This window comes from Schistocerca nitens, chromosome 12 (genome assembly GCF_023898315.1).
Source record: "Schistocerca nitens isolate TAMUIC-IGC-003100 chromosome 12, iqSchNite1.1, whole genome shotgun sequence".
Taxonomy (NCBI): domain Eukaryota; kingdom Metazoa; phylum Arthropoda; class Insecta; order Orthoptera; family Acrididae; genus Schistocerca; species Schistocerca nitens.
The window spans coordinates 155,801,406-155,824,418 of record NC_064625.1 but is presented as its reverse complement, the minus strand read 5'-3'; the positions used below and the strand labels follow the sequence as shown (position 1 = coordinate 155,824,418).

Genomic DNA, 23,013 nt, shown 5'->3' with positions numbered 1-23,013 from the left:
CATTTGATCAAACTTGGGGTGCATAGTCGCTCTTGGATCTCCGGGATGCTTCTATTGGGATTGTTGGGCATTGATTTTGATGTCATAACCATAAACCCACGTTTCGTCACCAGTTACGTCCCTTTTGAGCAAATCAGGATCATCATTGACGTCATTCAAAAGATCTGGAGCGATGCTCATCTGACGGTTCTTCTGATCAAAATAGAGAAGTTTTGGAACAAACTTCGCTGATACACGTCTCATGCCCATAAGAAACGAAAAAATTGCATGGTACGATCTGACCGATATGCCAGCATCCTCAGCAACTTCTCTTAAGGTAATTCGACGATTTTCCAAAACAATTTTCTTCACAGCTTCGACATTATCACCTGTTGTTGATGTGCTGAGACGTCGAGAGCGAGGTTCCTCATTGGCATCTTCTCGGCCATCTTGGAAGAGCTTGTACCACTTGTAAACATTTCTTTTTTCCAAGTGTTTTAGAGCAATTCATTCCATTTTTCACACAAAATTTGTTGCAAATTCTGTGCCTCATTTTTTTATAATAATCGAAAATCGCTGAGCACACTGATACACGTATAACCTTTCTATCTGTCAAAAACAAGAAGTATGCTGTATACTTGAAACCACAGTCTAACACAGTTCTATCCAACGTCACAAGTATTTCTTAGCGAATGTGTTGTAACTTGCCACTGGATTCATTAGTTTTATCCCTACTTCTGCTTATTTTAGAACTATTTTTAGAAACATCTATGGCTTCTAATATTACACAAACTCTGGGAGGCAAAAATATTATTCAAATCTTTCCTAAATTACGTAGGAAAGGAATGCAAAACACACACTATGCTTCCGACACATCTGAAGTTCTCCTTTTTTGCTGCTTGGAGCGCTAGAGTCGTTGCAGCTGTCTAAACGATAACAACTTTTGCAGCATTGAGTGTCGCGACTGATATGTTAGACTGTGCTTGAAACTGTGAACATATGTTCGGGACATAACAAAAAAAGATTGATAATCGAATGTAACCTGCCCGCGCAATTTGAAAAGTCACCTTACTTTTTGAACAGCCCTCGTAAAAGAATGCATTGCGAACAAACTTTTTGCTGCCTTGACTCACTGCTATCGAGTGTTATCACCTCTACCTACCCATTTAATTTTTTAAGTAGCCTCTGGTCTTCCTCACGGTTTAAGCTTTATCCACACCAAACTCCTTCACATTTGATTCAGTGTGTTAGCCGTGAAACGGTGACGGCCAGAGTTACTCTCACATTTATAAAACTGGTACCTGTGCTTTTTCCAGAAGTAGTGAAGTTCTATATCACGATAGAAATATGCTGGTTCCTGATGGAAACGCCAAACAAGAGTCAGTGTACTATTTGCCAACAAGAGGAGTTTGGCAAAATGCCAAGGCGCATACAATAATTGTACTGACTGTAAGAAGCCTGACAATGAAGGAAAATGTAATCTCGTCGCTGCAAATACAATTGCTTATAGTAAATAGTGGCAGTTCTATTTTTTGCTAAGCGTGAAAAGAATCCAGCGAGATCAAATATTTACAAAAAAATATCTGAATGTATGAGCCTGAACGCAGTCCTAGCAATTCGCAAATTATAACATTTAACTTCAGTAGCACACCGAGTAAAATCTACACAATAGCTCATTTCTCTGCTACGTAATCACGAAACGATAATCTGTCACGTTTTGTTGCATTTTTACCGTAAATTCCGACAAATTAAGAAACAAGAAATGATAGGATTTGTCAATTCGATGCGTTCTGCATTTTTAAAACGCACAATTTCATAATGCTCATAATTACAAGTTGTGAGGTCATAGCGCGTTCTGGTGGCAGCTTGCGTTAGTGTCCCAGTCTACAGATCACGTGGTTTGGTTGTTGTGTGTATGTTATGTTAATACAACCTTCGTTTGCAAAACGGAAAAAAGTTACCGTTGGAACACAGCACATTAATGATAGCATTTGCCGCCAAACTGTCATAGATACAGGCACGATAATCAAAGTTTTCGTAAAAATTAACAGTTCTTCCAAACTTATTACTGTTTTACAGGAGAGATCATCATTAGAAAAGCTTCTCTTTAACCGTCAAGGCCTTGCTGAAGATTACATTTAAAGGTCATTCTCCCTTACTTGTAATATTGAATGTCTCAAACCGCGCAAGCCCAGAAAATGCTGGACGTAATGATGCCACAACGTTTTTCTCCCCACATGCAATACCTGAAGCCACTGCCTTTGTGAACAGACAACGATTTGATCTGTATCCATGTTTAGCTTTTAACAAGACGGGAGGGGAAAAGGAGTGGGAAGGAAACAGGAGTTCAGAATTACCTGCAGCCAGAGGCTGGCCGAGTTTAACCCAGATAGTCCTGAATTATTTGTTTTTCAAAATTGATTTATATCTTGTCTACATTCATTCACAAGGTTGTAAGAAAGAAAGTAAAAACAATTTTGAGTATTTATTTTTATTTAGTATTTCCAAAAATGGCCGTCCTTCCAGAAGGACGTCAGGACAATAAGGGAACATGTTTTTAAAGTATACGACATTGCACAATTAACTTGTTTTGGTTTTTATACTTTCAAATAAACATAAATAAATTTGAATTATGGGCTAAAACAGCTAATAAATACAAAAAACCTATACACATATTTGATGCACTAGTATGATAAGACAAAAAGCAACAAACATGAAGTGGTTTGTCACATTTTACGCACATAGTAGTAGTTTTTTTGTGGCAACTTCGACATTTCAGCTGCTTCTTCTTTTTTGTTATCTCGTCCGTTGGTAATTCAGCAACATAATGTTCTCTTCCACCAAATCTAGAATCTAGTTTTGCCCTCGTACTAGGACGTCCTCTGCTGGTAGTGACTCTTTTGTTACTTTCAAGAATTGCAGTGACAATTCGACGACGAAATGTCAGATGATCTATGGGTTATTCGTTGTGCTTGTAAAGACCCCAGGCATTTTGCTTTGAATGTCTATAAAATGTGCAATGATAGGGAAATACCATTTTTTCCCTCTTATAGAGCATCTATATAGGGATTCATTTTGGTCAGTTCGATCTATGCCTCCCATATCAGTATTGTAGGAGTGTAATAAGTTAGGTTGAAGCACGCTAATCCTTTTCTTTTGTTGCCTGGAAAATCTTGTTACAGAGCGTAGTGGTTGCACTCTGTCAAAGTACAGTAACAACATTGTTGTCATTCCAAAGTGCAATGGAAATCCCGGATGCTGAGTAACAACAAATTTCATATGATCCTCTATTTTCTTTTATCATTTTATCTACAAATGAAAGAGTACAATTCTTAACGCTGTTTCCTCTTATTGTTCCTGTTGCTTCCACGCCCCTCTCTTTTAGGTCATGTAGCGCAGTAGCATAGAGCTGACTTGCTGGTAATTTATCTACACTTGGATTTTCTTCAGCACCCGAATATTCATCTGTTACGTCATCAGTTGAATTTAGATTAGGGTGTAATGTTACATTCACACCAGTATTAGGTATTTCCTCATCTTTTGATCCTAACATGTCCGACAGTTCCACAAGTGTACATCGTTTTCTGTGAATACAAAATGACAGCACATTACCCTGACGTCCTTCTGGAAGGGCGGTTGAAAACATTATTGAATTACAACTAGTGGTGGGCAGGAAATCGCGTATCTGTTAGAAATCGCAGTGACTGAGAAGTCACAGATATCACAGTAGCAACTATACAAAATCTAACTGCGATTTCAGTCACAGTTAGCAGTCGCAAGTAGTATTTCACATTCAAAGACGTGAGCCATCTATTGGTCGAATTTAGCACTGCTTTCTGCGATTTCAGTGACAAGTCGCAACTAAGAGTAGCAAGTAGCAGCTAAAAAGCGCGGTTAACAGTGCCATCTGTGGGTCAAAGTTCGTACTACGCCCATCTCTGCGGTACGCTATGGAGTCTAACTGCGATTTCCGTGACAAGTCGCAACTAAGAGTCGCAAGTAGCAACTAAAAGCGCAGTTAGCACTGCCATCTGTTGAGCAAAGTTCATACTACGCTATTCGCTACCGAGTCAAACTGCGATTTCTGTGACAAATCGCAACTAAGAGTCGCAAGTAGCAACTAAAAAGCGCAGTTAACATACTTTTCCTAGTGTCATCTGTTGACCGACGTACGTACTTCGTTATGAGAGCCTTGTGCCTCACGAGATCGATGTGCTGTGTGTGCATATGAAGGGCTTATTTCAATAGTGGTACAAGTCCATTTTTGTTAATTTTGAGATATAGAGTCGTAAAGTTAAATGAGCGCTGAAAAATCTGCAGTTGAGATACCAGAAATATTCAAGCATATGGCTTCTTGCTAGAGATGAACCTTTATTTATGTTTGTTTGGATCACTAATTTCAGAAGCATTATAGACAGAAAAGTGGAGGTAATGGACTTGTACCACTATTGAAATAAGCCTTTCATATTATATGACGACATGCACATTCAGCATCAGTTATGGTTGGTCAAATACTGCTGTGACTCTGAATGTATTATATTAATAAGAAGCAACATTGCCGTTTTCTCCTGAAAATATCAAGTAACGTAACAAATGTGTTTGATTCTGCTTCCAATATGACAGTTTTGGTTAATACTGCACATGCCTACAGGACTTTGCAATGTTAACACAGCAGAACTCAGACATCTGTATAAGTGTAGAGAAATGAAAACAGTCATATGAATGCCTCACTTTTGTTACGACACAGTTCAAGACTCGGGAGAAAAGTTTTACACCTGGTGTTCTACATGGCAACTTCACACACAAGAACTTTTTGCCGACACTACTACCACCTACATAAGTAAGCTTTTCCTGTGTTACTTTCAAGTAATGCACTTAAGCTATTCCTGATTTAACTGGAAGATCTGTACTTACCACTTTCATATCAACAGCCTCAAAATGCATATTGTAGACTTCGGGATATGTTACAGGTCAGTGTCACACCAAAATTGTGGAGAAAGGGGGCGGGGGGGGGGGGGGGGGCATGTCGCTCTCCAACAAGTGTTTACCAATAAGTAAGTGGCGGAAAATTATGGGTATAGGACGGCTTAAACATGTGGAAAATGAGATTTTTATTATTCACTCACTGTATTTGACATTTATTATTCCTTTAAAATCGCACAACAACTTCGATAAAACACAGCTTAATCATTCACACACTTATTTCACAATTGTTTCACTTTTAAACTGCAAATCCTCTAAGAGCTGTCTTGAATCTTCACGAGTCCCTCCCAACAGCCTTGATGTGGATAGATAAGTACAGCAACCAGTAATCAGAGTCAGAACTGTGTCTGCAAAAACACAAGGATTATTAAACAATTTTTGCTGTCATTAATTACTAGAAATATAATTGACAGAGTAGATTGCTAATATTTGCTATATTGAATATCACATTTGCAAGAACGATCTCACTGAAGTAATTAAGTCCATCGAAACGCTTAGAAACTAACCTCTCGTCTGACGAAAACGGTCTAAAGATGCAGTGGCAATTTCTTCAGATCTGTTGACAATGATATTTTCAGTTATCACTTTACTGAGTGACTGAAATGTAGTTCAGGTACCTGTGAACATAACAATATGTTAGAATTCATTTTCTAAATACGAACTATTACGGTACTGTACGGCTACTTACATATTAATTACACTATTAATATTTTCACAGTTGTTTCTTTAATACAAAATTAAAGCCAACGGAAGAAAAAACGTAAAACATACTTGCCAATGACAGGTTTGTTGCGATGCAATTTTCCGTGTTGACAGATGTAACTTTTTCATACAGTAGTAAGTCGCAGAAATCGCAGGAGTCACAGAAATCGCAGAAGTAGCAGGAGTCACAGAAATCGCAGAAGTAGCAGGAGTCACAGAAATCGCAGAAGTAGCAGGAGTCACAGAAATCGCAGAAGTAGCAGGAGTCGCAGAAATCGCAGAAGTAGCAGGAGTCGCAGAAATCGCAGAAGTAGCAGGAGTCGCAGAAGTAGCAGGAGTCGCAGAAGTAGCAGGAGTCGCAGAAATCGCAGAAGTAGCAGGAGTCGGGGAAGTCGCGGAGGGATACACGACCTATGTTCCTTAACTGCGACTCTTAACTGCGACAAATCGCAGTTAAGAATAACAGATACTGAAAAGTAGCATTCACAGAAATCACTGATATCGGAAAATCGCAGTTTAGCCCATCACTAATTACAACTGACGAAACCTTTCAATCGTAATATGAGCCCATAAATAATACAGATTAATTCTTGAAGATAATGTAACGTAATAAGAACCCTTACATATCCCAATCTTGTTCACACAGTTCGTGTGAGCGCATTCTTACCAATTGCTACCTTTGTCAGACTTCAGCTCGTATGCGTTTTGTCATACGATAGACATTTTGTTTCTCTCTCTCTGTTCCAGCTACTACTACTTTCAGGAAGCCATATTTTTTAAATCTTTCAGCTTTTGTTGCCCTCGCTCACAGTCGGAACGTAATCCCTTTACGTGCGCACAGATGGCTCTGCTGCTTCGCACATCTGCAGTTGCTTAACTGGCTCTGACCATTTGGCGTTACTAGTCATCGCACAACAGGCCTCGAGGTGCGTTTACACAGGCCATATTTTACGGCAATGTGCAGCCGCAACAGTGCTGCCATCAATGTTGCTACAATAAACGCCATTATTGCGGGATGACTGGGCAATATTGCAGATTGAACGAGTTGTTGCAAGTAGTTGCCGACGTATTGAGTTGTTGCTGGTTTTGTCCACCAATGGTGGAGACTGTTTATCTGTAAAAGGTTCTCAGTACTGAGTACTGCGCAATAATACAGACCATCTGAGGGTGGTATTGACAGTTAGTGCACAATATTTGGAGACAGCAGAACTTTCAAAATAATGACGCTAGCTCAGCACCTCGTACCGTGTACAGATAATATTTGCGCAATGAAAGGCAGTTTCTGCCGAGACCGAGTATAGTTCATTCGCTCCGAACGACTTTCCACAAAGAACTGAAAATAGTAAAATCACGAGAGAAAAAAAATGTGCTGGAGGACGTGTATTAAAACACCAAGCAGTACTTTAAAAAATCAAATTCCTGACTGTCTATGAAAACGTAATCCCTGCAAATATATTTGTCCCAATGATGATTAGTTTTTTTTTCTCTTATAAGGAGTATCTGATGCTAGGAACCTCCTCGAGGGGACAAAATAAATGAAAATCTGAGGATGCCAAATGTGGGCTGTAGTGGGATGACGTACTGTAGGGTGATCAGACGTCCCATATTTTAGGGGATCGTCCCGTATATTTATAGTGAGTCACTTTTTGTCCCGCCAAAATATGTGTGACATTATGTCCCGTCTTTCAATAACCACCGTTTATATTGAACTGGTGTGTTTCTAAGTAGCGTGTAACATAAGCAAATGTAGAATAAATATGGTCGTACCCAAATAATGAAGAAAATACGCTCTTTGATTAACTAAATTGGTTGAGGTACGATTTTATAAGTTCTTCGCCGATTAGTACGACATCTTTATTCATTCAGCGATCTTAAGAATTTGACATTGTGATGTGTTGCCCCACTAATGCACCGAAATATTGTGGCAGGACGTTACTGATATGCAGCAGTTATCCTGTATATTTATGGAACAAACAGTACGCCAGGAAAAGCTTTAATCATCACAGCATCCATATTGGTAACATTAAAGACCATTCTGTGGCCCTTGTTGTTACTCTGCTTTAGTTGTTTGTAGTGGGGAGGGGAGATGGAGGGGGAAGGAGACAAGGGTTATATAGGGTTACCCGCACTTATATGCAGGCAGGGAGGAGGACACTCATGTACATTTTGCATATTAACTGCTTGTTCTTGTCTACTTTCTCCAACAAGCTTTTCCATACAACATGTGAGCGCAGTCTTGCTAGCTAGTACCTTTATCAGACTCTAGCTCGCTACACTTGATGCCATACAACAGACAGTTTTGTCTCTTTTTATATTCCAACTACTAGTACTTTCACAAAGGCAGTTATTTTTTTATCTAAAAGCTTTTCTCAGGTCTCTGAGTGACATTCGTGCACTCCACGCCCGTAGTCTCAATGTAATACGTGTTGGCACGCACAGATGGCTCTGCTGCTTTCGCATATCTGCAGTGGCGTAGCTCGCTCTGTGCTTTCTGCGTTGCTAGCCAACGCCCACACCGTCTCGAGGTGTGTTTACACGGGCGAAATTTTACAGCAACATATGGCTGCAATGATGTTTCATAAGTGTTGTTGCAATAAACGGCAATATTTCGGGATGACTGGCAATATCGCTAATTGAACAAGTTGTTACAAGTAGTCAGACGTATGTTATCATGATTGTCCCCATAAAAATATATTTTGACAGTTTGCTTTACTTTTTTAAATCACTGTCATTAGCAGTAACAATTTTCATTTGCCTTTCCTTTAAAAGCAAATCTCTAATGGTAATCAGCAGTTTTTATTCCAAACACGCACCGTTGTACTACAGTGGTCTGAATATCAATAACCCAGAATTCCTGCAACACAGTGATTCTTATAGGCATTTCCGTCATGCGAAACATCTTTAACAGCACTTTCTACGTCACTGCTACTACTGAGACTGTGTATTGTATAAACACTTCGTCCAATTTTCGAAACATACCAAACACGTCAAAAAATACATGGTATTCTGTAGTTCTTACTCTAATAATAGACTTATTAAGCGAAGTAGCTTATATCATAATACCTGTCAGCTGTTTCTGATTATCCATTCCAGTCCAGAGCATTAGTAAATTCCCCTCCTCCGGAAATGTGATATACAATAGTCTTTGTGCTATAGGTGAAGTCAGTCTGCTGTAAAGAATGGAAATAAAAATATATAGCTGTTTGTAAACTGCTGCAGTTGGATATGAACTTCTCGAGAGAAGTATATAAAGCTCCGCTACCTAAAGATAAAATTCAGTTCCACATTAATGAAGGATAAGCAGCGTCCTTGATGGTGCGAACATCGGTGATGAACACCAGATTTACACCAATTTATCTGCATAGCCCTCTACATGCAGAAGTTAATAGAATTAGTCAGTGAAGGTAATAAGAACTAGAACATTCTCGTCATAAAAAATTACTTGCAGTTCGGGAAGAATATAAAATTAACTACGTTTTTAGCTATAGGGTATATTTTCGATCACTTTATTGTAAAGTGAGCTGTAGGTCCAAAAAACTGCATAAGCAGCTTCGGTACTTGGACACATTCTGAAGATTGTGTTTACTTTCACAAGATTAAAAACTTAAATAATCAACAATTTTCAATTATTTGCGGAATGAATTGAACAGTTTTTTGCCCTACAAGACGAATGTAAGCTTTCGTTGTATGCCTCCAGGAAGCACTATATCGGCACCAAGATACGCTGCCCACATACACAACTTACGATGTGCCAAGTGAGCATAATTTCGTTGACTAAATGTTCACCTGGTCAGTTTTAGGACTGCTGGAGAGTCATGCCAGGCAACAGTCATGGCAACATTACAGCATACTCAATGGTGCCAACCCACCGTAATTTCATTCACAAAATTGCGCTCTGGTCAGTGTAATCGCTCCTAGTGCACAGGCTACGCTCGTTGCAATATCACAGTACACTGAGCGAGTTGACGCAATTTCTATTCTTTGAAATTATTTATAGAGCGGGAAGAGGAGCGTGAAGGAATAGAGGTATTCAGGAATCCCTGTTAAGTTGTAAGCAGGAATAATACAGGAAAAATTTACATGTTTGCATGAACATACATTAGGCGATCTTGTTCACACAGTACGTGTGAACGCATTATTACTAACTCATATCTTTTTCCAGAATCTAGCTCGCTACACACTCTTGCATACAATAGACATTTTGTTTATGTCTCTGTTCAAGCTACTGCTACTTGCTACTTTCAGGAATGCATCTTTTTTTAAATATATAATCTTTTGTTTTTAAATGTATAATCTTTTGTTTATTGTGTATACGCCCTGGAACACCCGGCAAAATCCCTGGAATTTTTTCATCCGGAGAAAACCTGGAAAACAATGGAATTTTTATAACTCTGACTGGTAACAACTGATACTCTTTAAAAGAATATTACTGTTTTCAGCTACTGGAGAATAATACGGCAGCAATGAAACAGAAACAAGAGGAAAAACATAAATAAACAAAGCTTACGTTGCAAAGGAACTGCGCCATTTACAACAAAAAAATATACTGCACATACAAGCGCCAGCCAATAGCAAAATGTGTCAAAGGATTTATGACGAAGACCATTTAATACTTAATAACAACAAACTACATCCGACGTGCATGACATCACAACTGTAATGTAAACAATTCCATTAAAAGTTCTAACATCTTCAAATGATTTAGGACCACAAAAAGTATAACTGAGAAATCTACATCCTTTGGCTACATAACATACATGCATGTAATCATTTTATCACCTCCGCATAATCTCCTCTTACATTTTTTCTTCAGCATTTACCCAAAGATAGTGCAAAGACATGCCAGTGTATTGTTAAACATGTAACAAAAAATCAGTTTTATTTAATGCAAATATGAAGATACTTTTTTTAAAAAAAACTCTTGCTTACGCTGATCCAACTTAATGGCCTTTCTCAAATTTGTGTACTTAATCAATCTGAACCTCTTTATTATCACGTGTTCTTTCACCCCTACTTCTATAGTTGCACTACCATATCCTTTATATGTGTATTGAACACTTTAAACTGTCGTTCAAACTTCAAAATTCAAATGGCAATCAAATTTAGGAAGTATGGATTGTACGGTAGAAAATAACGATTGTCAAGTGATTGTCCTCAAACATTAATGCTAATACCACTAAGACACCCTCTGTACAATGGATATTGGATATGTTTTATCACCAATGTCTCAATTAATTCCTTTATTTTAGCCTTGAATACTTACACAATAACTTCTGAATGGAAATTAGCAGGTTTATGCTGATCAATTTCCAGTCAACTAGGATTGCAAGTCATTGTGAAAAATAATGAAGTTTTCCCAAAATGTTGAACAATGGACACTACATCTAAGTAATTCTGATATGGATTTCTTGGAGAACCATTAAATGAAGAAGGCAAAATACCTCTTCTTGCAATATTTGCAATATCATTCAGGTTTAGTAGTAAACAATAATGTAAGTTGATATAAATTTCTGACCTTAGGACAGACTGATTTTCCCTACAAAATAGCCTCCTACCTAAAATATGTACATACATTTAAAGAATGCTCTGCTGAACTAATTTTTGTGAATGATGTAAAACGCTGAAATCATCTCTGATTGAAAGCCAATAGCATGTATACTGCAACACACTCATTTTATTTCTAGTTAGCGGATGTATTTGATGTGTTATGGAACAAATTAGCATGCCATTCAGTGTCTCCATTAAAAGATAATTGACCTAGTGAGGAATCTAAAACTGAGCGTTTTGGACAGCATTGGTGTTTTTTTTAAAGGCACTGCATTTCCTTCAAATAGTTACAGCAGTCACATCTGTTTGAATTGTCTCGTTGTAAAGCTAGATGTATAATTTTTTAGTAACTATAGTAACCATACAAATTTCTCTATTTTCATTCTCCACAGGACGGGGACAGTAATTCAACAGGAATTTTAGTTTTACGTTGTTATCAGTGTAGCAAGACTGATGATTCTTCATTCAGTCTATAGCAAAGAGCAGCATCAATGTCATAAAAATATAATTGTGTATAAGATGGTGAATGATCATACATAGCAGTCATTGGAACTGACCTATGATAAAAAATATCATGAATATTTAAGTTATATAATCCCTATAAAGCTCTATGTGAAGTTTTGGCTTCAGAAATGACCATAGCAAATGCTGCATTATGCTGTAAATGCTGAACTATGGAACTAATTCTTTGATTTCTCTCGAATTCTTGGATCGTTTGACATGCATCCTTGATAAAGTGCATAGAAAAATGCCTTCTAGGCATAGCCTAAAAGAAATATAGTCTCTGTATAGCATTGAAGTCAGGAGGCATAGTTATTTAAAATCAAATAATTGAAAATTGCAAACTTCATTTAGACTATCTGGTAACAGCTGCAAATGACCACAAAATTACTCTTACAGGAAAGTAAGTGAAACAATAATGCCAATATACAATGTTATTTAGTCTTCATTACTGTGATATTTTGATTTCCACTGCTAGCGTCATTAACCTAGCAGTTGTCACATTGTAGCTGCCTGGTATGCCTGTGTTACTATACATGAACCACATGAACATGAAGGTCCCTAGAATGCAATTTCACAAGACGTTGTTACTTTTGTGTGTCATTTTTACTATAGTACCTGATTGGTACACAGGGGGCAGCATGTCAACTTTTGCTGGTCACATATTGGAGATTTTAACGTGTGATAGAGAAGGTGGCATCAGAGTTATGAATATGAAAGCATCTATTTCCCAAAGGCTACATCACATATGGTTTTTTTTTTTTTTTTTTTTTTTGTTCACACTTACGGAAAAGTACCTATCGAGTTATTTAGGATTCATTGACCACCTTGTATAATTAATATTAAAAATTGATACTTCAGTTCCTGTGTGCACGTAATAACATTATGATACTGTGATGCAAACTCGCTCATGAGAACTTACAGGGTGCTTTCCCTTGATGTAGAACCAATAAATTTGGCAAGAAGAAATGTTTCATAATACAAGTAAAGTAAAAAAGTTAGAAAATTGTTAATTTGTAGTTATATCATACGAAAAAAAAATTCTTTTACCTTTGATTCTTTGATTTCATACTTGAATTTAAAACATTCATGAAAGTCTTGGAATCCATGGAAGCAATATCTTGCCAGTATCAATGTTGAAAACAAGCAAAAATCGTTGAGATCCTCTTTTCCGAGAATGGATTGACTGTATACATAATAAAGTTTGTATGGAATCCTCAATGTGTAGGTCCTAAGCGCACAATTTATTATTCTGTAAGCAGGCAATACACAAGACTTACATGTCCTCTACCACAATCAGACATAGATAAGTGAGAGCACAAAAGACAAGTGGAGCTAAAACATAATCTTGACAAACAAAATAATTTAGTGAATCATTACTTCTGACACTTCGGTTATGATTAAAAAATAATGGTACAATCTGTTGTGATGCCTGTTGGTTGAAGGAAGATCAGGTAAGAGATCATGGCTTGAAGCGAAGGCATCACCTGAAGTCGTTTCTGCAGCTGCACTCTCTCAGAACAGAGCTGAACTATTAAAAGGAAAACTTGAGAGATAGTGTTTGCGATAAAACCTAATGTTAAAATTGCAGGCTGTATGGAAGTAGATTTTTATTTTTTACATCTACCAGAACAGTTGAAAAATTCATAGTTGGATCATAAATTAGTTTTGGGAATTTTAATAGGCTACACCGAAGTTTGTCACTGAGAATTAAGTATAAACTTATTGTTGCCTGACTTATTGATATTGTGGAAGAAGTGGTCAGGTGTATTGATTCTAGAGGACTGTTATACAGGAGGTGAACATTTTAGTGATTCTGAGTGAAAATTCATTGAGAATTTGAAACTTCCTGGCAGATTAAAACTGTGTGCCCGACCGAGACTCGAACTCGGGACCTTTGCCTTTCGCGGGCAAGCGCTCTACCATCTGAGCTACCGAAGCACGACTCACGCCCGGTACTCACATCTTTACTTCTGCCAGTATCTCGTCTCCTACCTTCCAAACTTTACAGAAGCTCTCCTGCGAACCTTGCAGAACTAGCACTCCTGGAAGGTAGGAGACGAGATACTGGCAGAAGTAAAGCTGTGAGTACCAGGTGTGAGTCGTGCTTCGGTAGCTCAGATGGTAGAGCGCTTGCCTTCGAAAGGCAAAGGTCCCGAGTTCGAGTCTCGGTCGAGCACACAGTTTTAATCTGCCAGGAAGTTTCATATCAGTGCACACTCCGCTGCAGAGTGAAAATCTCATTCTGCATAGAGAATTTATCTGTAAATGAGCAAATGATCCTTACAGATAAGACAGATGGAGGACATCAGAAAAGTTCAATGAAGGAGTGCTGGTTTTGTGTTGTTATAATATGGAGGACAGCATGTCATGGGTATGCTATGTGATTATAGATGGCAATAATTAAAACAAAGGCTTTCTTTATTGCAGTGTGGTGGTATCTTTTCATGAAATTTAAATCTCCAACTTTCGACCCTGAATGCAAAAGTATTTTGTTGGGACCCACCACAGGTAAAACTTGTATGGAAAAGTTTGTGTGTGCATTTTTTACATGGTGTTCGAAATTGGAATGGTAGAGAAACAGTATGAAACTGATCTGATGAACCCTTCCCTTGACACTTCAGTTTGGTGGTAGGAAGAACTCCGCTAATAGCTGTTAAAATTGTTGTTTATTAAAACACAGCCGGTTTTGCAGCCTAAAGGCACATTAATAGATGCAACCTACATGATAAGGAGCAAAGTACAGTGTCACCACATTTTATGGATATTACAATTAATACAGGAATGTCCAAAATATACATACAGTGTTGAAAGATCATAGGCATACTGTAACATAACGTGGTGTGAAATGTTTATGGTGAAGTCTGGGTGAGTATCAAAGTTTAACACAAGGAAAAAAAAGTTCAGTCATTATCTAATTATTTCATACCATGTTCAACAACACACTACCAGCATTTAACTAATCCTCCACCAGTTTTATATGTATCTTATGTAAACCGGGGTGCTGCTTCTTGATACTGCCGTAGGTTTATTTTGATGTTACTGCATCATCATATGGATATCACGTAATGGTCAAAATAAGTTTTAGTAGTTACTGTTTACAAAGGCTTTTTTATTTTGCAAGCAAGATGTTTGGCAGCGAATGTTCATCATAGAACTTACATCTTCGAGTTATAAATAAAAACAGTCAGACTGCACGCTGTTGATGCAAAATTCGGCCTAAGACTGAAGTATGACCATGTACAAATTGCCTCTCCTTATATGGTTTTAAACAATTACTGTCATTGTTACTTACTGAATTTTGCATAGAAACAAAGTTTTTACATACATCTTCCCAAATTACATAGAAATTTACATAGAATAAAAGTTAATATTCCATATAAAGACGGGAAAGAATCTGTTTCTCTCAAGAGTATAAATTACATTTTAACACTGCAGCAATACGTTTAATTAATTTGCATTTAGTAATTAATTGACTGAAAGAAAAATCATGCTAGCATTTTCAGGTGTACTGAGTGATTAGTTTAATCGAATGAAAGACCTAGATGCAAATAATTATTTTCGTATGAGTAAAATTTTTATTTATATATGGTTGTAATTACCAGTTCCAATTCAAACATGAGTGTGATTGATTTTGACTGAAAAATCATTCTAAAATATTTTTTTTGGGATTCAAACAATTTCTGGCTTCAAAACATAAAAATAGCTGTCTCTCTGACTTGGGAATATCGGAACTTTAATAATCAATTACTCCATAATTTCAATAGCAAAACCATTCCTACCATGTGCCAGTAGATCGTATTGCGTGTAAATTATGATATTGCATTAGTTTTTAATCAAACATGTTTGCTTCATTTCATTTACTGGTAAGACCCAATGTAAACAATATCAAAACAACAGTTTAAAGTAGTGCAACATACTAATATTATATATATGCCTCTCTGAACACCGTGTGACCACTGGTATAGGAACTAGGCCTAAGCACAATGAGAAACTCAGACAGGAGAGTACTGCAAATGTTAGAATAAGGAAAGGTTCTCATAAAGGTATAATTAAAAATAATGTAAGTATATTTCATCAAAATATTGGGAGTTTAAAGAATAAAGTAGATGAGCTTCTGGTTTGTTTAGAAGATTTAGAAGCTGAGAATGAAATAGATATACTATGCCTGTCTGAGCATCACATTGTTACTGATATGGATAAGGTAAATGTAAGTGGATATAAGCTCTCTGCACATGTAATGAGAGAAAATATGGAGAAAGGAGGAGTTGCCATATATGTCAAAAGTTATCATTGTGCAAAAAGTATAGAAACAAAAAAGTTTTGTGTAGAGAAACATATAGAAGCATGTGCCTGTGAGCTTAAATTAAATAAAGGCACATTTATAATTGTAACTGTATATAGGTCCCCATCAGGAAATTTTCATCTATTTCTGAAAAATTTGGACTCCTTGTTGTGCTATCTGTCAGACAGGGGGAAGCAAATTATTATTTGTGGGGACTTCAATGTAGATTCTCTGAAAGAGGGTAATAGGAAAAATGACCTTGAAGTATTACTCAGTTCTTTCAATTTGACACCCGTTATTGATTTTCCTACTCGGGTGGTAAAGGATAGCAGCTCACTGATAGATAACTTCTTTATAGACCAAGATAAGTTTAACCAGATAAATGCTCAGCCTGTTGAGAATGGTCTTTCTGATCATGGTGCACAGCTAGTTACAATATATGACATAGCTCCATTCAGCAATACTAAACAGTCCTCCAAAGTGGTACGTTCAGTCAACGATTTAACAATTGCAAATTTCAGGGAAAGCCTACAGCAGTTAGACTGGGATGAGGTGTACCGTGAACCTGATGCCAATTTAAAATATAATTTATTTCATGACATTTTTGTAAATGCATTTGAAAACTGCTTCCCCAAGAAAATAGTTAAATATACTCGTAAGAAACCTTGTAAGAAACCATGGCTTACTAAGGGTATAAAAATATCTTGTAACCGCAAAAGGGAAATGTATCTGACAGCAAGAAAGAGTAGTGACCCAGAAACTATCAAAAATTATAAAAACTACTGTGTTATATTAAGAAAAGTTATTAAAAAATCCAGGAGTATGTGTATCATGTCTGAAATCAGCAACTCTGATAATAAAATTAAAACAATTTGGAATATTATTAAAAGAGAAACAGGTCAACCAAGAGCAGAGGAAGACAGTATTACCATCAAATTGAATGAAAACTTTACTAACAAAAAGTCAGAAGTTGAAAATATTTTTAATAATCATTTTCTAAATGTTGTGGATATAGTAGGATCCAGGTGTTCATTAGAAGATGCTAGGCTGTTAATGGAAGAGGCCATACCTATGCAATTTGATACAATTGAAATCTCACCCACTTCTCCCTTTGAAATTAGGAAAATAATAAACTTGCTTAAAAGCAAAAACTCACATGGAATTGATGGCATTTCCAGCAAAATACTAAAAGCTTGTTCTCAACAGATAAGTAAGATTCTCAGCCACCTGTGTAATAGCTCTCTGGAACAGGGCATTTTCCCTGATAGACTGAAATATGCTATTGTTATACCTTTGCATAAAAAGGGGGATAGATCTGATGTCAACAATTACCGTCCAATCTCCCTTCTAACAGCTTTATCCAAAATTTTTGAGAAAGTAATGTATTCAAGAGTAGCTTCACATATCTGTAAAAATGAAGTACTAACAAAATGTCAGTTTGGTTTTCAGAAAGGTTTTTCAACAGAAAATGCCATATATGCTTTCACCAGTAAAATTTTGAATGATCTGAATAACCGAACACCACCCATTGGGATTTTTTGTGATCTCTCAAAGGCTTTTGATTGTGTAAATCATGAAATTCTGCTAGACAAGCTCAAGTATTGTGGCATGAGTGGGACAGTGCACAAATGGTTTAATTCGTACCTAACTGGAAGAGTGCAGAAAGTTGAAATAAGTAGTTCTCGTAACATGCAAAGATCAGCACATTCCTCAAACTGGGGAACTATCAAGAATGGGGTTCCACAAGGGTCAGTCTTGGGTCCTTTGTTGTTCTTATTATATATTAATGACTTGCCATTCTATATTCATGAAGAGGCAAAGTTAGTTCTCTTTGCTGATGATACAAGTATAGTAATCACACCTGACAAACAAGAATTAACTGATGAAATTGTCAATACTGTCTTTCAGAAAATTACTAAGTGGTTCCTTGTAAACGGACTCTCACTGAATTTTGATAAGACACAGTACATACAGTTCCGTACAGTGAATGGTATGACGCCATTAATAAATATAGACCTTAATCAGAAGCATATAGCTAAGGTAGAATATTCCAAATTTTTAGGGGTGTCCATTGATGAGAGATTAAATTGGAAGAAACACATTGATGATCTGCTGAAACGTTTGAGTTCAGCTACTTATGCAATAAGGGTCATTGCAAATTTTGGTGATAAACATCTTAGTAAATTAGCTTACTACGCCTATTTTCACTCATTGCTTTCATATGGCATCATATTTTGGGGTAATTCATCACTGAGGAATAAAGTATTTATTGCACAAAAGCGTGTAATCAGAATAATAGCTGGAGTCCACCCAAGATCATCCTGCAGACATTTATTTAAGGATCTAGGGATATTCACAGTAGCTTCTCAGTATATATACTCTCTTATGAAATTTGTTATTAACAACCAAACCCAATTCAAAAGTAATAGCAGTGTGCATAACTACAATACTAGGAGAAAGGATGATCTTCACTATTCAAGATTAAATCTAACTTTGGCACAGAAAGGGGTGAATTATACTGGCACTAAAGTCTTTGGTCACTTACCAAATAGTATCAAAAGTCTGACAGATAACCAACAAGTATTTAAGAAGAAATTAAAAGAATTTCTGAATGACAACTCCTTCTACTCCATAGAGGAATTTTTAGATATAAATTAAGAAAAAAAAGAAAAAAATATTAAAAAAAAATAAAAATAAAAAATAAAGAAGAACAAAAAACACAAAAAATAAAGTTGTTATATTAACTTAAGTATGTTGTTAAATTAACCTAATTATGTCATGTATTGGAAAATTCGACTCGTTCCACATCATTACGAAATATCGTATTCATGATCCATGGAACTAGTATTAATCTAATCTAATCTAATCTAATCTAATCAGGAGAGCAGAGATGAAATTGGAATAGGATATAAGGTCCCAAGGGGTACTGGTATTTCAATACCCTTTGTTCATAGTCAAAATTTAGTATTCAGTGAATATTGTTAGTACTATGGCAAGCAAGTGTAATGAAGATGTGCTCCATTCTATAAAATATGCCTCCATCTAAAAAGAAAATTAGAAAAATATTTTAACTGAGCGGGTACAAAAAGTTTTTAAAAGGGGCCAGATTGGGTATAAAAAATTGTCACTGCTATTGCGAATAGTCACAGCCCTCAGGGAAGTATCAGGTGATAGTGTCTTACTGGTGTGACCGCAGTACTGCTCGGTGCAGGCCAAAGTGAAAGTGGCCTGTATGAACGACGAAGAGAGACTAGCTGTCTGGTGCAATGGCAGCTATTCATGTGGACACTGTGATACCATAAACTCGTTACTAGAAGTTCTGGGTCGCTGCTACCTTTACAAGTGAGAATAATTGGGGATTTTATTACTAGGAGCGAAGGGTATTTGTATGGTCTTTTAATGTTGAATATATTTTAGATATTGCTTTATTAATTCTAATATCCCCAAAATGCAGTGACCCTACTTCGCTTTGTACCATGTAGGTTGCACATGATGATCTGGCTTTAGTCCACAAAGCTGATTGTGGTTTAATAAACAACAATTTTACCAGCTGTTAGCAGAGTTCTTTCTAACATCATGCCTTTCAACAGCGTTGATTGCCTGGATTGTAAAATAGTTCGTGACTTGTGTGTGAATTACAGAGTAGTTATGGAGATGTAATAGAAGACAAGGGTATCAAAGGAGGTTCAAGGAGTCATAAACAAGAACAAAAATGCGAGTTCAGAAGGTCAGCTAGAGAACCTACAGTGCCTGATAGATTCCGTAATTATATCACCAAAGAAAAATCCTTGACAGTACCAGGAATCAAACCTGTATCCCCGCTCCCCCCACGGCAGTCTTCCACAAGAGCCACTCAGCTACAGAGGCCGACATTACCCTATAAACAGAAATTAAATATCAGTGTTATTGTAATTAAAGAATGGCTTTAAGTGACCAAGATGCCATTATCGGAAATCATTTAGTTTGAAGGAGTTCATCTAATAGGGCTACAAGAAGCTGGATGTACCTTATGCAATACTGCACAAAGACTTTGTAGCCACTGTACATGATTGCTGGCACTGGTGGTCATGAGAATGTGTGATTGCAATAAGATGAAGCTCCTGATGCCCAATGACACTATGAGAGGGAAGACAGACATGTTCAGCATGTGGCTCTGGCACATTGTACTGCATGTGCAGCAGCAATTTGGCAGATTACTTCAAGGACAGCTCACTGCCGAAAGCGATGTAGTGTGTGTTCCACTAACCCCAAACCATCACCATTTGTGACTTCAATCGTGTCAAGAGAGCCTCACTGGAAGGCACGGTGGAGGTCTGTTAGTTAGGAGGCGGCCAGCTGAAGGTCTGCAATCAACCTGTCTGCGTGCTACACTCACTGGATGTACACCTGGAGTTATGGTCTGGAGTGCAATTTAATACGACAGCAGGACCTCTATTGTGGCTCTCCCACACACTGTGACTGCAAATTCCTATGTCAGTCTCGTGATTTGACACATTGTGCTGTCAGTCATGAACAGTATTTCAGGGGATGTTTCCCAAGAGTATAACGCCTATTCACATACTGCTTTTGTAACCCAACATGCTCTATGGAGTGTGGACATGTTGCCAGGGCCTCCTCAATCATTACATGTGTCTTCAATGGAGCATATATGGGTCATCAATAGATGACAACACTACCGTCATCCACAAACAGCATTAACCATCCCTATATTGACATATCTAGTGCAACAAGCGTGGAAGTCTATCCCACCCAGCACATACATAGGGAGAAATGATCATCATGATAAGAGAAATGATAGCTCACACGGAAAGTGTTATATTGCTAGAGGAGGCCGAATTGCACGCTATAAGCTCACGCAGGATGGCGTGAGGTCTGAAACAGGATACGTAATGAATGCTATAAAGAAAAGTACGTAGCTTCTGGAATACTTAACTTTAATCCATCATTTGTATACATCGTTCTTGATGAGACATGCTTCATACGATAACTATCAATTGCTATGGCGCCTTGCTAGGTCGTAGCCATTGACTTAGCTGAAGGCTATTCTAACTATCTGCTCTGCAAATGAGCGAGGCTTCGTCAATGTGCATCGCTAGCTAAGTCGTCCGTACAACTGGGGCAAGTGCTAGTCGGTCTCTCGAGACCTGCCGTGTGGTGGCGCTCGGTCTGCGATCACTGACAGTGGCGACACGCGGGTCCGACATGTACTAATGGACCGCGGCCGATTTAAAGCTACCACCTAGCAAGTGTGGTGTCTGGCGGTGACACCACAGAAAGATTTAAATGTTCGTTTTTCTCGTGTGCCATTAGAGTTGAACGACAGAGAAAGAGCTTGAAGAGGGTTTGATTAACCTTCTGCCAGGCACTTAATTGTGAATCACACAGTAATTGTGTAGGTGTGAAGGTCAGTTTCTACTAGTTTTTTCCATTCTTTTGTAAATAATTCTTGCTAATGTTGTGCAACCATGACTTATCAAACTGAAAGTTTGATAGCATTCACGCTTATCAGCACATGCAGAGAACTGGAATTACTTCTTTTTACGAATTCTGAAGGTATTTTTCTGTCGCAAATCTTACTCAACAGGTGGAATAGTTTTGTCATGGCGGGCTCTCTAAAGATACAAGAGTGCTAAGGGAATGTCGTTTACTCGGTGGCCCTTGTTTCAGTGGCCTGTCACATTCTTCACATAGTAACCTATCTCCCATCTCATCTTAATTTGCTTCCCCCTTCTCCATTGGTTTACTTGCAAAGGTAAGCCTGAACGGAGGTAGATCACACTGTCCAATGACCCAGATCTGCAGTTCATAGTAGGGCCCATGCCCCCTGCCTTGCCGCCTTCACTTCCTGTCACATGGCACAACTGATTTGTTTGACTCTGCCCCGTCGATTCACCTCACATTCTGACTGTTAATGACATCCCGTCTCCGAGTCATTACTCACCTAATGCTTACCGACATTAATTCTGTCTCAGATGCCTATTAGCAGAATCACTTAGTATCCCACAACCTTGTGTGCTCGGAAAAACGTGAATTGTGGGTGCTGGACATCCATGATACAATTAAACAAACCTGCATGATGGGCTGCTGTACACTTACCATATTTCGCTTTCATAATATTTCTTACAGCGATGTAGGTGACAGAATGTATGCTGGCTTGCAAAACTAATGGATGGAAGTAGCTTTTGTGTCATGTGTAATTTAGCTCGATATGACCATATGTGGAAAGAAGTGTTACAGTATACACTGAGGTGACAAAAGGAATGGCATAGTGATACAGATGCCAGCAGTATCGGGTACACGAGGCATACAACTGCAGTGCACTGACGAAGCTGCTCTACTTTGCATCAACCCTTCCAAGACCCAGGCAATCATCGTAGGTTGTACCACCCGCTCCTTCTGGCGCCACAATTTTTTACCTCACTATTTATGGTCATCATATCCACCTCACTCCTATCCTGAAATACCTTGGCCTCACCATCAACAGTCACCTCACCAGGACTCCCTATCTCCTTACGTCCCAACACAAAGCCCACAATAGACTTCATTTGCTGAAACTCCTGTCTGGCCAGCCATGGGGACTGCATCCTTCCAGCATCCTTCACACCTAAATCCTTGATCCATTCCATCCTTTGTTATGCCAGCGTCGCCTAGATTTCTGCCCCATCCAGATTCTATAAGGCTCTCCAAATCCTTGAACACCATGCACTCCGCCTTGCCTTCCTTATCTGCCTCCCATCCCCCATGTGGATCCTCCATGACCTTATTCCCATCCCACATCTTCTCCTTTTCCTCAAACACATCCACACCTTGTACATCATCTGCAGACTCCACATCCTCCACCCCGTGGTGTCGTCTATCCTCTACAGCACCAGCCTGTAACCGCACCTTTATCATCGCATCTTTATATCTCCATCTCCACACCATCCGCCTCCTTTCCTAATGCAACTTCCAGTGTCTACCCCTCCCAGATGATAAGCTTCGCCCTTATATCTACCCCTCCTACCAATTAGATACCC

General features: G+C 38.0%; 1 non-coding gene across 1 annotated transcript; it reads left to right on the top strand.

Moving 5' to 3' along the window:
- The first annotated feature begins 13,817 nt into the window (after window positions 1-13,817).
- Trnas-cga (transfer RNA serine (anticodon CGA)) lies at window positions 13,818-13,892 on the top strand. Its single transcript has one exon. It is a non-coding gene; the product is annotated as a tRNA-Ser (tRNA).
- The last annotated feature ends 9,121 nt before the right edge of the window (window positions 13,893-23,013 follow it).